Source organism: Haliotis cracherodii, unplaced genomic scaffold (assembly GCF_022045235.1).
Source record: "Haliotis cracherodii isolate W230 unplaced genomic scaffold, xgHalCrac1.p SCAF_1, whole genome shotgun sequence".
Classification (NCBI taxonomy): domain Eukaryota; kingdom Metazoa; phylum Mollusca; class Gastropoda; order Lepetellida; family Haliotidae; genus Haliotis; species Haliotis cracherodii.
The window spans coordinates 47154333-47166979 of NW_027266264.1; positions in this window are offsets into that span (position 1 = coordinate 47154333).

The following is a 12647-nucleotide window of genomic DNA, read 5'->3' on the forward strand; positions in this document are numbered from 1 at the left end:
TGAAGTTTGAGTTTCCAAATTGATATAATATACCTTGATTGACCGTGAAAATTCCAGCCACACGACACGTATCATCCGGCGTTGGACCTTGCTTAAAATATGAATCACTGGTTTGTCAGATGTTGAAAAGTATTGGTGAATCATTATCATAGTGCGTATCACTGAATACAGATAATATGTATCATTGATAATCGATGACAATTATACATAAGACGTATCAATGAATACAGATGAACAATTATACATAACACGTAGCACTGGATACAGATGAACAATTATACATAATATGTATCATTGAAAATCGATGATCATATATACATAAGACGCATCAATGAATACAGATGAACAATTATGCATAACACGTAGCACTGGATACAGATGAACAATTATACTTAATAGGTAGCACTGGATACAGATGAACAATTATGCATAACACGTAGCACTGGATACAGATGAACAATTATACATAATAGGTAGCACTGGATACAGATGAACAATTATACATAAAAGGTAGCACTGGATACAGATGAACAATTATACATAAAACGTAGCACTGGATACAGATGAATAATTATGCATAATACTTTTTCCTGAATACAAGTATTTCATTGTCGTTAATTTCATTTGAGTCCATGTCTAATCTACCATCCACTTTGTATAATGAAATATGAACTTTACAGATCTGGGAGTGTCATTTAATCGTACTTGTTTCTAGTTATAAAAAGACATACACTGAAGCAAGTAGATTTAGTTCATGTGTCTCCAGTGCCAGCTTCCTTACTGAAGATCAAAGACATGTGCTACCTGCAATCAGAACAACATAAACATTGTAGTCTTTGATTTCGGTCGGTAGACGTTTGATACCCTTGATTAGTTGTAAGTTCCGACGTTCTGACTTTCGTGTTTCATTCCTATTGACCTTGGTGTATTTGCAAAGATAATGTAATTTGTGACGAAAACAATTCTCTTAATTCTATACGTCCTGGCCGGAGGGCACGGAAAAGAATTAACCTTCTGCGATTATGTGTTTTCTACCCAGTATTGTAAACAAGCACTGTGCTCCGTGAGGATCCCCGGTTAGAATAGGTCCCCAGCAAGCTATCCTGGTCGTAAAAGGCGACCAAAGGGATCGGGTGTTCAAGCTCGGTGACTTGGTTGATTGCGACGGCGTGGATCTTGCTCACAATATCAATCACTGGACTGACTTGTCCAGACACGATTATGTACTGGCCGTCTTCATATAGCTACAACATTGCTGAGTGCGGCGTTAAGCAGCAAACCAACAAACAAAGAGAAGCTATCAAATGATTCACTGAAAATGTAACGCACAATTTTGTGTTAGCAATCCATTTACACATACCAGTTCCGGGACTTTGAACATAATTGTACAGAGATGACAAGCTGGTCCTTTATACGTAACCAAGACAGCTCATAGTGTAGCCACCGTGGAGATTCTCTTTCTGAAAAGGTCCTCAGTAACATATGCTGGTCGTAAGAGGCAACTAAATGGTTCGGGTGGACAGGCTCATTGACTTGATTGATTGCGTGTGGTCGTACCCCGACGGCGCGGATCTTGCTCACAATATCGATCACTATATACCCGCTCCAGACTCGACTATTTACAGATGGAATGTCTGGGTGCCGCGACAACAAACACATACAGTGTAGCATTAAGGCACGATCATTTCAGGCATCGCGTACACCACGAGGAATCGATATACAGTTAAGAGTACACTCGATTAAATATAACACTTTGTCATAATGAAATGCCAATCATCATCAAAGAGAGTCGATCGAATTAAAGGTGTCCTGCTCAATATGTGTCTGTTCCATTGTGACTTGTGTACATAATCTTTGACACTGTCTTCAGGGTATATACACATCGCAAAAACAAGGCATGTATTGCTGTTTGTTGATGTACGCATTACAACATACAAAGTATATGGTATTAGAAGTGGATTGGTACTTGCAGTAGTCTTCCTTATTTGGCGCACAAGATCTGTTTTGTCAGGAAACTTTTGTTCGCGTCCCCAGAGACAAGGGCCAAGGGCGGTCACACATATAACACAACATACTCAATAAACATCCAATAAAATAACTTTTCTAGAGTATTTCCTGGTTCGTGGACATGGATTAGATTATGAAAGGTCGATAACGACGGAGTACCGAAGGCGGCGAAGGCCGTTACCAATCCAGGACAAAATCCAGGATAGTTTACTCGTTTAATTGGTCACGAGGCTGTAATACAATCGACAGTTTACTTGTGTGAGGAGAAATGTTGGAATGAACATCATCTTTATGTTTATGTCTGCACATATATGTATTTTCATACCAGTGACTCACGTTGTGTGTGTAAAAATCATGCCATCGTAAATATGTCTTTAGGCCCCAGTACGTACATTACGATTTCACATGGCGTAAAATGGACACCGGTACATGTATATATATATGACTTCCGGTTCGAAAAGCGACATGGCAGTGTATGTAAAACTCACCCTCTCGAGCAATAAACATAATAGTTGAAAACGAGAAATATGACCTACCGATAAGCGTGACTTCAGGGTTTTCTTTTGAGGGGAGAATAGACACGAAATTATACACAATTTGGTTAAGAACACTGCGACAACAAAGATGCTGTTGTGTAGGAACGTTGTGCGCACGCAACTCAAGCCTGAGCAAAAGATGTCACACAGTTGAGTAAGGGCTTCCACGTTTACCTGTGCACACGTGTAATGAGAACTGACAACAACATGTTAGCTCATTCTTCAAGGCTTCCCTAGCTGTATGAGAAAGACGTGAAAAAGACACGCCATGTTACCACTAGTCCATTACATCATGAATTGGTAAATGCCAATGCTGTGTATGATTGTGTCGAAAGTGCGATTAATCAGAAGGAAGCCATGAACGTACTGCTCAGGCGATTTGGATTACCTCATAAAAGCTGCCTGTAAACATTGATCCGTGTGATGTACAAGTCTTGTGTTTGCCGGTGACACTTTGAGTGACATACCTTTATCTTTCCATACCACTGTACACCATCCTACTGGAGACAATTATATATGAATGTTTGCATCAAGTGAACGTGCAACACAAAGTCCTGCGGTTACGTCCTGTGTCTGCACAGTGTGTCTGAGTGGGGTATTTGTGTTAAACTTCGATGTGATATCTCAGTGGACAATGACTATACAATCGGAATCAGTCCAACTAGTGCAATCATGCACGTCGCTATATAAGTGCGCCGCGTCATACCAAAAGACGTTAAAAGATGGTACTTGTTGTTACCCTGTCTGGCGCTCGGCATTAAAGGGCTAAAACAAGGACTGGTTGGCTCGGAGTCAGTATAGTGTGTCTGAGTGGGGTATTTATGTTAAACTTCGATATGATATCTCAGAGGACAAGGACTATACAATCGGAATCAGTCCAACCAGTGCAATCATGCACGTCGCTATACAAGTGCAATAATCTTGGACGCGACGTTAAACCCAATTTCACCTCGCCTCAATGTGTAATATCAGTTTTCAAAGACAGGCCACAGGTCGACTGTTATCACTTGAGCTGGGCAAATCTAGGGTCGTAAACACTCAACTAGCTTGCACGGTCCAGATAATAACGCCATGTGACGCTTTGTTGACGATTATTCATACAGAAGAAAATGACAAATTAACATCGATGCGATGTGCATGTCAATATTGTGTAATTGTTACCGTGCCACCGAGAGTTGACAATCGATACATTTCAGGCAGGAGTTCTAGTGACTAAACAAACGGCCATTGCTCACTAATGTATCGACTTTTCTATCTTGTAGGTGGTAAGGTTTGCACTTTACTTAAATACGTCAATAAGATTGGGTTTTGTTATAGGTGATTTGTAGTTTGCTGTGCAAGATGTCCCCAGCCATGCACCAGCGAGGTGCTGCTGTCGCGTTGTTATGTGATGCTGTCAGCATGTGACGTGACGTTGTTCATATAAGGCAGGGCGGGCTTGTTCTGTCAGTTAAAGAGAGTTGGAACATGGCCGCCATGTTAAAAGTTTTGCTTACACGTCAGCACAGAACCATAAACATCTAAAGCCAAATGGCATATCTTTTATTTAATATGCATTGACCTCTACATTGGAATGTTTGATTACATTAACTTCAATATGGAAGGTTTGCTGTGGATTGTGTTGTTTTTGGATTTTTTTGCTTTAGGATTTAGAAAATGCAGGAACATTTAACTTTTTCTTAAATTTCATTATCTAAATCCATCGTATTCACACATATAAATATAACCGATTAATTCCTTTTTCTAAATTAGTAGAAAGTTATATATTTTAAAATTATTTAGTGACAGGTCATTTATTATGGGCCATGAAAACAGATCACTGGAAAGGGGTGGATGGGGAGGGATGTTCAAAATATTATATTGTCCTAAGACAAATATCATACCAGCCCATCCCGACATACTCCACCTCCCAGTCCCAGAAATATCTGCTAAAAGCAGAGACACTTACTTGCACCCGACTATGTCGTGAGCATGTGTTTATGAATCACTATCAAGTAGTGGTTATACAAGGTGTTCGCGACAAAGTGACCGTATCATGCCCCACTGATGTCACCCGTCACAAACACACGCAAAAGCAAGTCAACTGTTCACCTGAAAAATACTTCATGGTCCAAGTCAAGATAGGGAATTGCACGGACATAATTTCTGTCACTTATGTGTCAAATTTAAAAATGTCGTTCACATGTTCACCATTAAACGTTTTGAAAGCATTTCACAGGACTTGTGTGTTGTAACAACAACTATTGAGCATGATTCGTATAAAGCTCTTTGAAATATTTGTACAAGACGCCAGGGGTTTATGGTTCTGTAGAAACTGATATTAATAACCGCCTTAGTCAAAATATACTTTACTGATATGTTGTAGTTGTTCACATAATCTTATAAATTACCAATACACAGAGGCATGTTCTGTTGGACATGGCACAGGATGTTTACTAGATCCATCTCCATACCAAAGTATTAAGACGTACGATGCAGTCCTACTTCGTCTCTGTGTGTTTCTCCAATCATTTGATATCCAGTCGTATCAGAAACAACCCTAGACAGTAATGCATATTCATCCTTATCTGTAGTCGTTTTTGCGGATTACCTCCCCAAAGAAACATTCAATGGCTAATCGAAGGCGTTTCTAACATGTCGCCGCTTGATACCCTGGAAAACTGTGAGAGATGTATGCATTATGTATGTGTGCATACACGAGTGAGTGAGTTGAGGTTTAAAGTCACATCAGCGGTATTTCAGCCATACAGTGACCATATATGTACACACATGAAGACTATATGTCTGCTGGTAGCTTAACCGTGTCCTGTCTTCCCTTTGTAAAGATTCTGTTATCCAGTGGGTGTTTGCAAAATCATTAGCCGATGCAGCTACAAGTATGTAGATCCCCTGGTCATATTTCTATTGTGTATTTTATAGATGTAGCTTTCTTATATATATCTATCCTGGACAGGTCTTGGAGGATCCAGGTATCCTGAGTTTGGTGTGACTCTCGCACGATACCCCTACTTTAAACTCGCAAAGCAAATGGTAGTTCAGAGAAATTTAGAGACAAAAGCAGTGCCAACACCTGCCGTCATATATTTTGGCGGGAGAGATAAAGAGGCGACAGGCAACAGCCCTGCCTACCACGCTATGAACAGACAAGATCACGTCAACAGATCAACATCCCACACCCGATATTTGTTTGAGTGACACCATATCTGAACTTCTGTTCGAACTTTCAGCATGTACATTGTAAGTATTACAGTCAATGTGTAAAATGTGATTGTCTTTGGCAATTTGTAAAATGTCGCTTTACAAATTGACTGAAATATGTGTTTATATATTTGACAGATTGACTAAACATTAGTAAGAAGTTCAACAGGTCTTAAAAACAGCACAATAAACTAATTATAGATTAAAAGCCAGGAAAAAAAATGACTTCGTTTCTTTTTAATCCAATCATTTTCAGTCACTGGTCACTAAGAAAGTAAAAAAATCAAAATGTTTGGAATTCGTTATCATAATATAATAAATGAACACATTTTTCAGTCAATTTCTAACATAACTGAAATATTTAGGCGTTCTATATATTTTGTAAAGTGAAACTTTACACATTGGCTGTAACAGATAAACATTAATGTCCAAAGGAAACTATACCAAGTGTTTGAAAGGTTATGGAAGAAAACAAAACCATATAGAAAATTCATATTGGTATTTTTCATTAGAGCAATCTTTTAACATCATGTGTACAAACATTTATTGCAATCAAACATTAACGTGCAGATGGACACACGTAAACACACGACACACTGTAAACACGCTGCCGACCATCGTTCCTGAAGAGACAGAGTCTGCCCTCATCAGCGTCCAATCACATGGAATCATCAAAACACTCTTTGAAATTTGAAATTACTTCCGAAAACACATGCTACAGGCATCACAGCTGATAAATCATTATTATCTGGAAATCAAATGAAAATCCAATGTCATCAAGGATGGGAGGTCGCACGGTGAAATGTAGGTCATGTTCAGTGTAGTGTGACGTTTGTTCCGGGCTTTGATCGAATTGACATTTGTAATCATAGGGGAAGCCGTGAAACGTTACAAACCATCAAACATACATACCGTGTTTATTCCAATAATATTTTTATTCGGTGGGCCAGGGAACTATGAGAACATGATGACTTGTAGTTATTGCATTATATGTAGTAAATCATATCAGAACCACGTTTTTAATAGATGATCCATATGTTTCAGTTCGCGTAATTGATGCACAGGTTGAACCCAGGCTATGAAATTTAATACGCCGGCGTCATTTTGCAAGATGTGGATTTGGGGACTCGTTCATGGTACACTGAGATGATACAGTAAACCCTTGGGTCTTTTAATGTTCATGCACGGTGACACGGTCGTTGATTCGATTGATATAATCTGAGGCATTTTACATTGAATTGAAACATCTGATTGATCAGTGTTTGTTTGTTTGTTGCTTAACGCCGTATTAAGCAATATTCCAGCTGTATGACGGTGGTCAGTAAATATTCGAGTCTGGACCAGATAATCAAGTGATTGACATTATCAGCATCGACTTTGGGATACGATGACATGCACCAACCGAGTCACTGAGTCTAACCTCTCCATCCCGTTAGACGCCTCTTACGACAAGCATGGGTTGCTGAAGATCAATACTAACCCGGATCTTCACAGGTGAGAATAGTGTATTTGTCAAAGTCATTGTGGATTTAACTTATTAATCATTTCTCACAAGTCAAGGCGCAGGTGATATTTGAAATCATATAGTCGATATAGACCATGACATAGCTCCGTAAATGTTTCAAAACTACATTGGACCCCTGTCGTTCCTAGTATGTGTACGAACATGGCCAATAGTGGTAAAAAACATAGTTCCATTCTAAGGTCAAGGTAATTTTGAAACTGAACACCTGATCACATAATTAATCAGGTAACAGATATACATGTACGGAAAGTTGAAAAAACAGTTTCATATTAAAATTCACTTAATGGCTCTAGGAGGATGAACCTGCGCCACGTAAAGAGTCTAAGAAGGATTGAGATGAGCCTTCATGTTATATGTAGTCCAATAAGGGTTGAGATATCAGTGGCAGCGAGCCATGTCATGGTGATATGAAGCTGTGCTCAGCGGGATCGAAGATCGGTCTGTAAACTATAACATTTGAAACTGATATGGCGCCCTACATAAGTCTAGTAAAATTATTTCTGTGGTACTTCCTGCTGACGTAAAAGTCTTGAGTGCTTTTCACCCACCAATCACTACAATCAGTACAATCACTCTCCTCTATCCACATAATGATCACGTTGGGTACTGATTGGGTAATTAAATATATTGCCCATCCTTGGCTAACAACATAATTGACAACCCTATACGCTTTGATAGCAAGGGTTCTCTTTAACCAATCATTGCCTGTAGGTGGCGCATATATCATTGATATTTAGTACGTTGTTAGATATCTGTGTAGGGGATGTTTTTTTAAATGTACCAAACTGGCTACGAAGAAGAACGGGTATGCTATAGAAAGGGTCGGATGAATATGTGTGTGTTTGTGGGTTCTGAAGGCGGTGTAGGTTGTCCACGCGGTAGATATACCTACCGCGGCATGGTGCTTGTAGACCAATAATCATGATCCGAGCAAATCTCACGAACACCGGATAGTGGCAGCTGAGATCCCAAACACAACTTGCTAGGGTAGATGATCCATCATATCAAGGTATCCGTGGTAACAACACGTTACACTTGTGAGGCACGGTTGGTCCAATATGACGCCCACTTAGACATGGATCGCCGACATCTGTAGAGTGAACATACCGAAGCATATGCTGGTATGTTTTCAAACTTTCACAAATTCATTGGAGATGTGCTCGCTAAACAGCATTAGAGAAATTCTTTTGACTAATACATGTATCAAGTGACTTCCTAGGTTTACGAATTCATTATTTATTCTGCAGGATTTCTCACAATTTTACGATCAATTCCCCGATATGCAAACGCCTATCTTCCGACGCTCCAAACATATTATACTCATATAAATACAGGTGTATGTCCTTTTATGTCGAACTTTGGAATTGATTCACATAGACACATTTCAATTCATTTCAGGCGGCATGTCATGAAATAAAATTCACCTTTATCACGTTTTTTTAGAATTGATTTGAAATCCTTCCCATTTCGTTTTTCTATGAAACACTTGATCAGTTCCCTCATTCTCATTGATCACCTCTGCGAACAGTCGTTATTGACGAATTATCGACGGAAAGTTGCATCTGTTTTCTGCCCTTTGGTATAATCCACATTGACTGTTAAACCCATTTGAAGAACAAACGTATACACGGTTTCAAGTCTTTTCAAACTTGCTATGGTTTTCGTTCTTTGATACAGGTATTAGTTGATGTTGACGTGAGAATTCCGATAATCGAATTAGAATGTTTATGTTGCACAAGAGGTTTTCAAATAGTATTTTCCAGTGATTGACATGAGCGTCGATCTACGCACTAGGGGTGTGATGACATGCTTCACCCAAGCCAGCAAACTTGACCAACCAATCCTGTTAGTTTGAACTTTCCAAAAGATCTTTATCATAGCATTCTAAATAATTTATTTACATCAAATGCTTTTTTAAACATTTTACTTCTGGTTTGGGGAAATAAAACCCCACTGCCTTTAATTTGTATTTATTTTTTCACATTACAATATTTGGGAGTAGGCGGATTCCTAATCCAAGCTCTACACCAACAGGAGACTAGCCTAATCTTACAAATATACCGTTAAGGTTAGATATTTAAATCTGATATCATAAGAAATCTATTCGGGACTGTAATTTTATTTCTTAATCCTGTGGCCATTCAGAACTTAAGACGAACACGCTCAATTACATCAATATTACCAAACCTCAATAGTTCCCACCGATACAGCAATATTGGCATTCTTTAAAAGAATAGTTTGTTCCGAAAGATGCCCAAAATCAATAGTTTGTTGGCAGTGGTGATATAAATGAAAAATTGGTTTCGTTTTTCCGGCCTCAAAGCTGTCAAAGACATGTTTAAATATTTAATATTACCCGTGTATCAACACCATAGATACATTTTGATTTGTAGCTAAGAAATACAGAAACGGGCTCCTCCACATAAATCTCAGTCGTCTTATCATCCATACAATCAGCAATCTAAGACATGCTTGCACGTTGTTGCCTCTGCTGGCAAATTGACTCACGCAGCTAGCCTTGCTCTAAGGCTTTACTGAAAGATAAGTCCATGGATGTATTGTAATTCTATCCTTATAAGAGGCAAGTCTCGATAAGCGGACAGTAAGGGCGCCAGTCTATCATAGGGAAAAATTGTTCTTATTATTTATATAATCAGGAACTTATGATTTAAACTAACAATTCTTGCCCCATAGACTTGTTCAGTTCGTGCCCTAGCGGACAGCCTCGTGCGCCTTCACAATAGCCAATCACAAGCCTTTATAGTAATCACCAGCGCGTTTTTCAATATTTGTCGGCGCCCATAATTTGCAGACATTTACATCTCCAAAAGTCAAGCAGTGCCACTTCACGGAATGAATAACAAGTTTTCCTGCGTCTGTTGTTTGTGTTATTTACACTCACTGCAATGTGTGAAACACGAGCAATGGTTAAACAGACAGGTTACCGAATTGTCAAAACAACCGTCGCAATCTACAGTGATCCAACGACATTGTTAACTGATAGAGGTAAGCGTTTAGTGTTATTAAAGATGGTATTGTCTTGTATAAATCGGCATGATTTAATCATTGATTATTTTTATTCAGGCCGACTTCTTCAACAACGACTTCGATGTCGTAGGGGTTGATGTGTCAAACATGAAGGGCAAGGCATGATGTATTTCGGTTAAAGGTATGGTAACCCTGAAGTATGTTGCCTGCAGTTCAGTGTGTATATACCACTTCTTGTAACGGGGTCCATTCGGTCCACGTAAATGTATGACCTGGGCCTGTTGTAGTGAATGCAGCCGTGTTCCCACAAACGGACTGGTATCCATAGACATCATATAATCTGAAACTGAAGTTCTAATGAGAACAACGCCAGAGACCATAGCTATTTTACGGGCGCTTCAACGCTATTTCGATATCAATTCTCAAATTATTTGAAGCCACCATAGCTCTTTTGCTCTACGTTTGTATTTATCATGCAAAACTGACTTCGACCGAAGATATCGCTTTGCAGACCATTGTGGTGCCATTGGTTACTATGACATTCAAATCAAATGACATCTGTTCTCATTGCCACTGAGCTTTGTTAGCCGTACTTTTGGGGTGATAAATAGAATCTCACCCTCGTGTCATTTGACATAAAATATAATCCACACTCTTTGAAAAAAAATTAAAACTCATCTCCAAGCCTCCGTGTCCTAAACTTGTATAGACTCACGTTGATATATTTGATATAGAAAGACACACGGGTACGATAACCCAATATAATATCTTCCGATAATTAAAGTACAAAAAACCCAATGTCCGTTAAACTACTAGTGTTGAAGAGCCAAGAGAGCCTAAGCTGAATGAAGTGTCAATATAACGATCATCTCGACATGGCAACAGTTTGATGCCACAACCCCCAGGCTTCATTTCCAGAGTTACTGGAAGCTGAACAGACGTGTATGGAAAGCTTGTTTTGTATGTGCCTTGTGACATAGGAATGTATTGTTGTACTGATGTGAAGGTTGTATTGTCAATCAGTTAGACACAATCACTGTGTTCGGCCTTGCCGTATACCACATGGTGTACCAAGTTGGTCCATTATGAAATAAGCATGTTTACACTTGTCTCAAGACATGGTGATAAAAAAATCTGCAACATGCTATTGTAGCGGCCACAAAATTTCCGAGTTCCGTGATGGGATTCAAACCACAGACCTTCTGATCCGAGGTCGCACGCCTTGTCCACATGACCAAAGAGGTTAACCCCGTCAGCAAGCTGACAAGGTAAGGATCTCATCTATGGGATGACTCGACGCCCTGCTACATACTCCCCCGTCAACAGAAGGCACGTCGAACATGCTCGGCCCCACGTTGGGCGCCAATTTTGTAGCGGCCACCAAATTTCCGAGTCCCATGAAGGGATTCGAACCACGGACGTTTTGATCCGAGGTCGGACGCCTTGTCCACATGACCTAAGAAGTTAACCCCGTCAGCATGCTGACAAGGTAAGATGTCATCTGTGGGATGACTCCACGCCCTGCTACACTATCATGTAACAAAGCACCAAATTTTCTTCTAAACATTCAATTAATCGATTTGTTACCATGTAACACATTTTATTATGCCTCAAAGTAAGATTGACCAATCATAGAGCAGAACTACCGACCGACGAGTCCCAATGCCGTCAGAAACAGAAATTTTAGATTTTCCAACACCCACCTTACATATTTCACATGAAAATTCTGGCACAGAAATTCGTTATCCGACACTGTTTTGTGTTAAAATCATTAATTTTGATGTGCACGCACGTTAATGTTGGTTTTTTTGGATCACGTTCGTGACTTTCTTAAAGATAAATTAATGTTATCAACAAGGTTTGTCCTCTGAGGTTTGAAGAGTAGTCTCCCTTTGATCCTTAATGTCTTAGGTTGTAAGTGTTAAGTTTTGAGTTTTATGTTTTGACATGACATGTGCGACAAAGATACCAAATAGTGTAAACTTTTGGGCATAATAAATTTGTTATGGTATCTTTGATTGCTGTATACGGTGTCATATTAGGTAAGCAGAAAAATATTTTTCTGCTAATCTATATGACACAGTATGCAACTAAAAACACTATACCTAAAAATATGGTTTAAAGTGTATATGTGTAACATCACCATAGTTCATTAGGGGTACAACCATCCCATGGTCTGTTTGGTCTTCTGGCAACACATTGCCAGGTACAAGTGAGACGTACATTGAATTTGTCTTGAAAGATGGCTGCCAATGTGATACCTACCACACAACATTCTCGTAGGGATATTCTTTCAAAACAAACCCTACACTCCAGTAGACTTAATTTAACTGTCTGTTTGGCATTTGAACCAGAGACCTTTAGAACTGAAAGGACCAATCTCATAGTTGTGG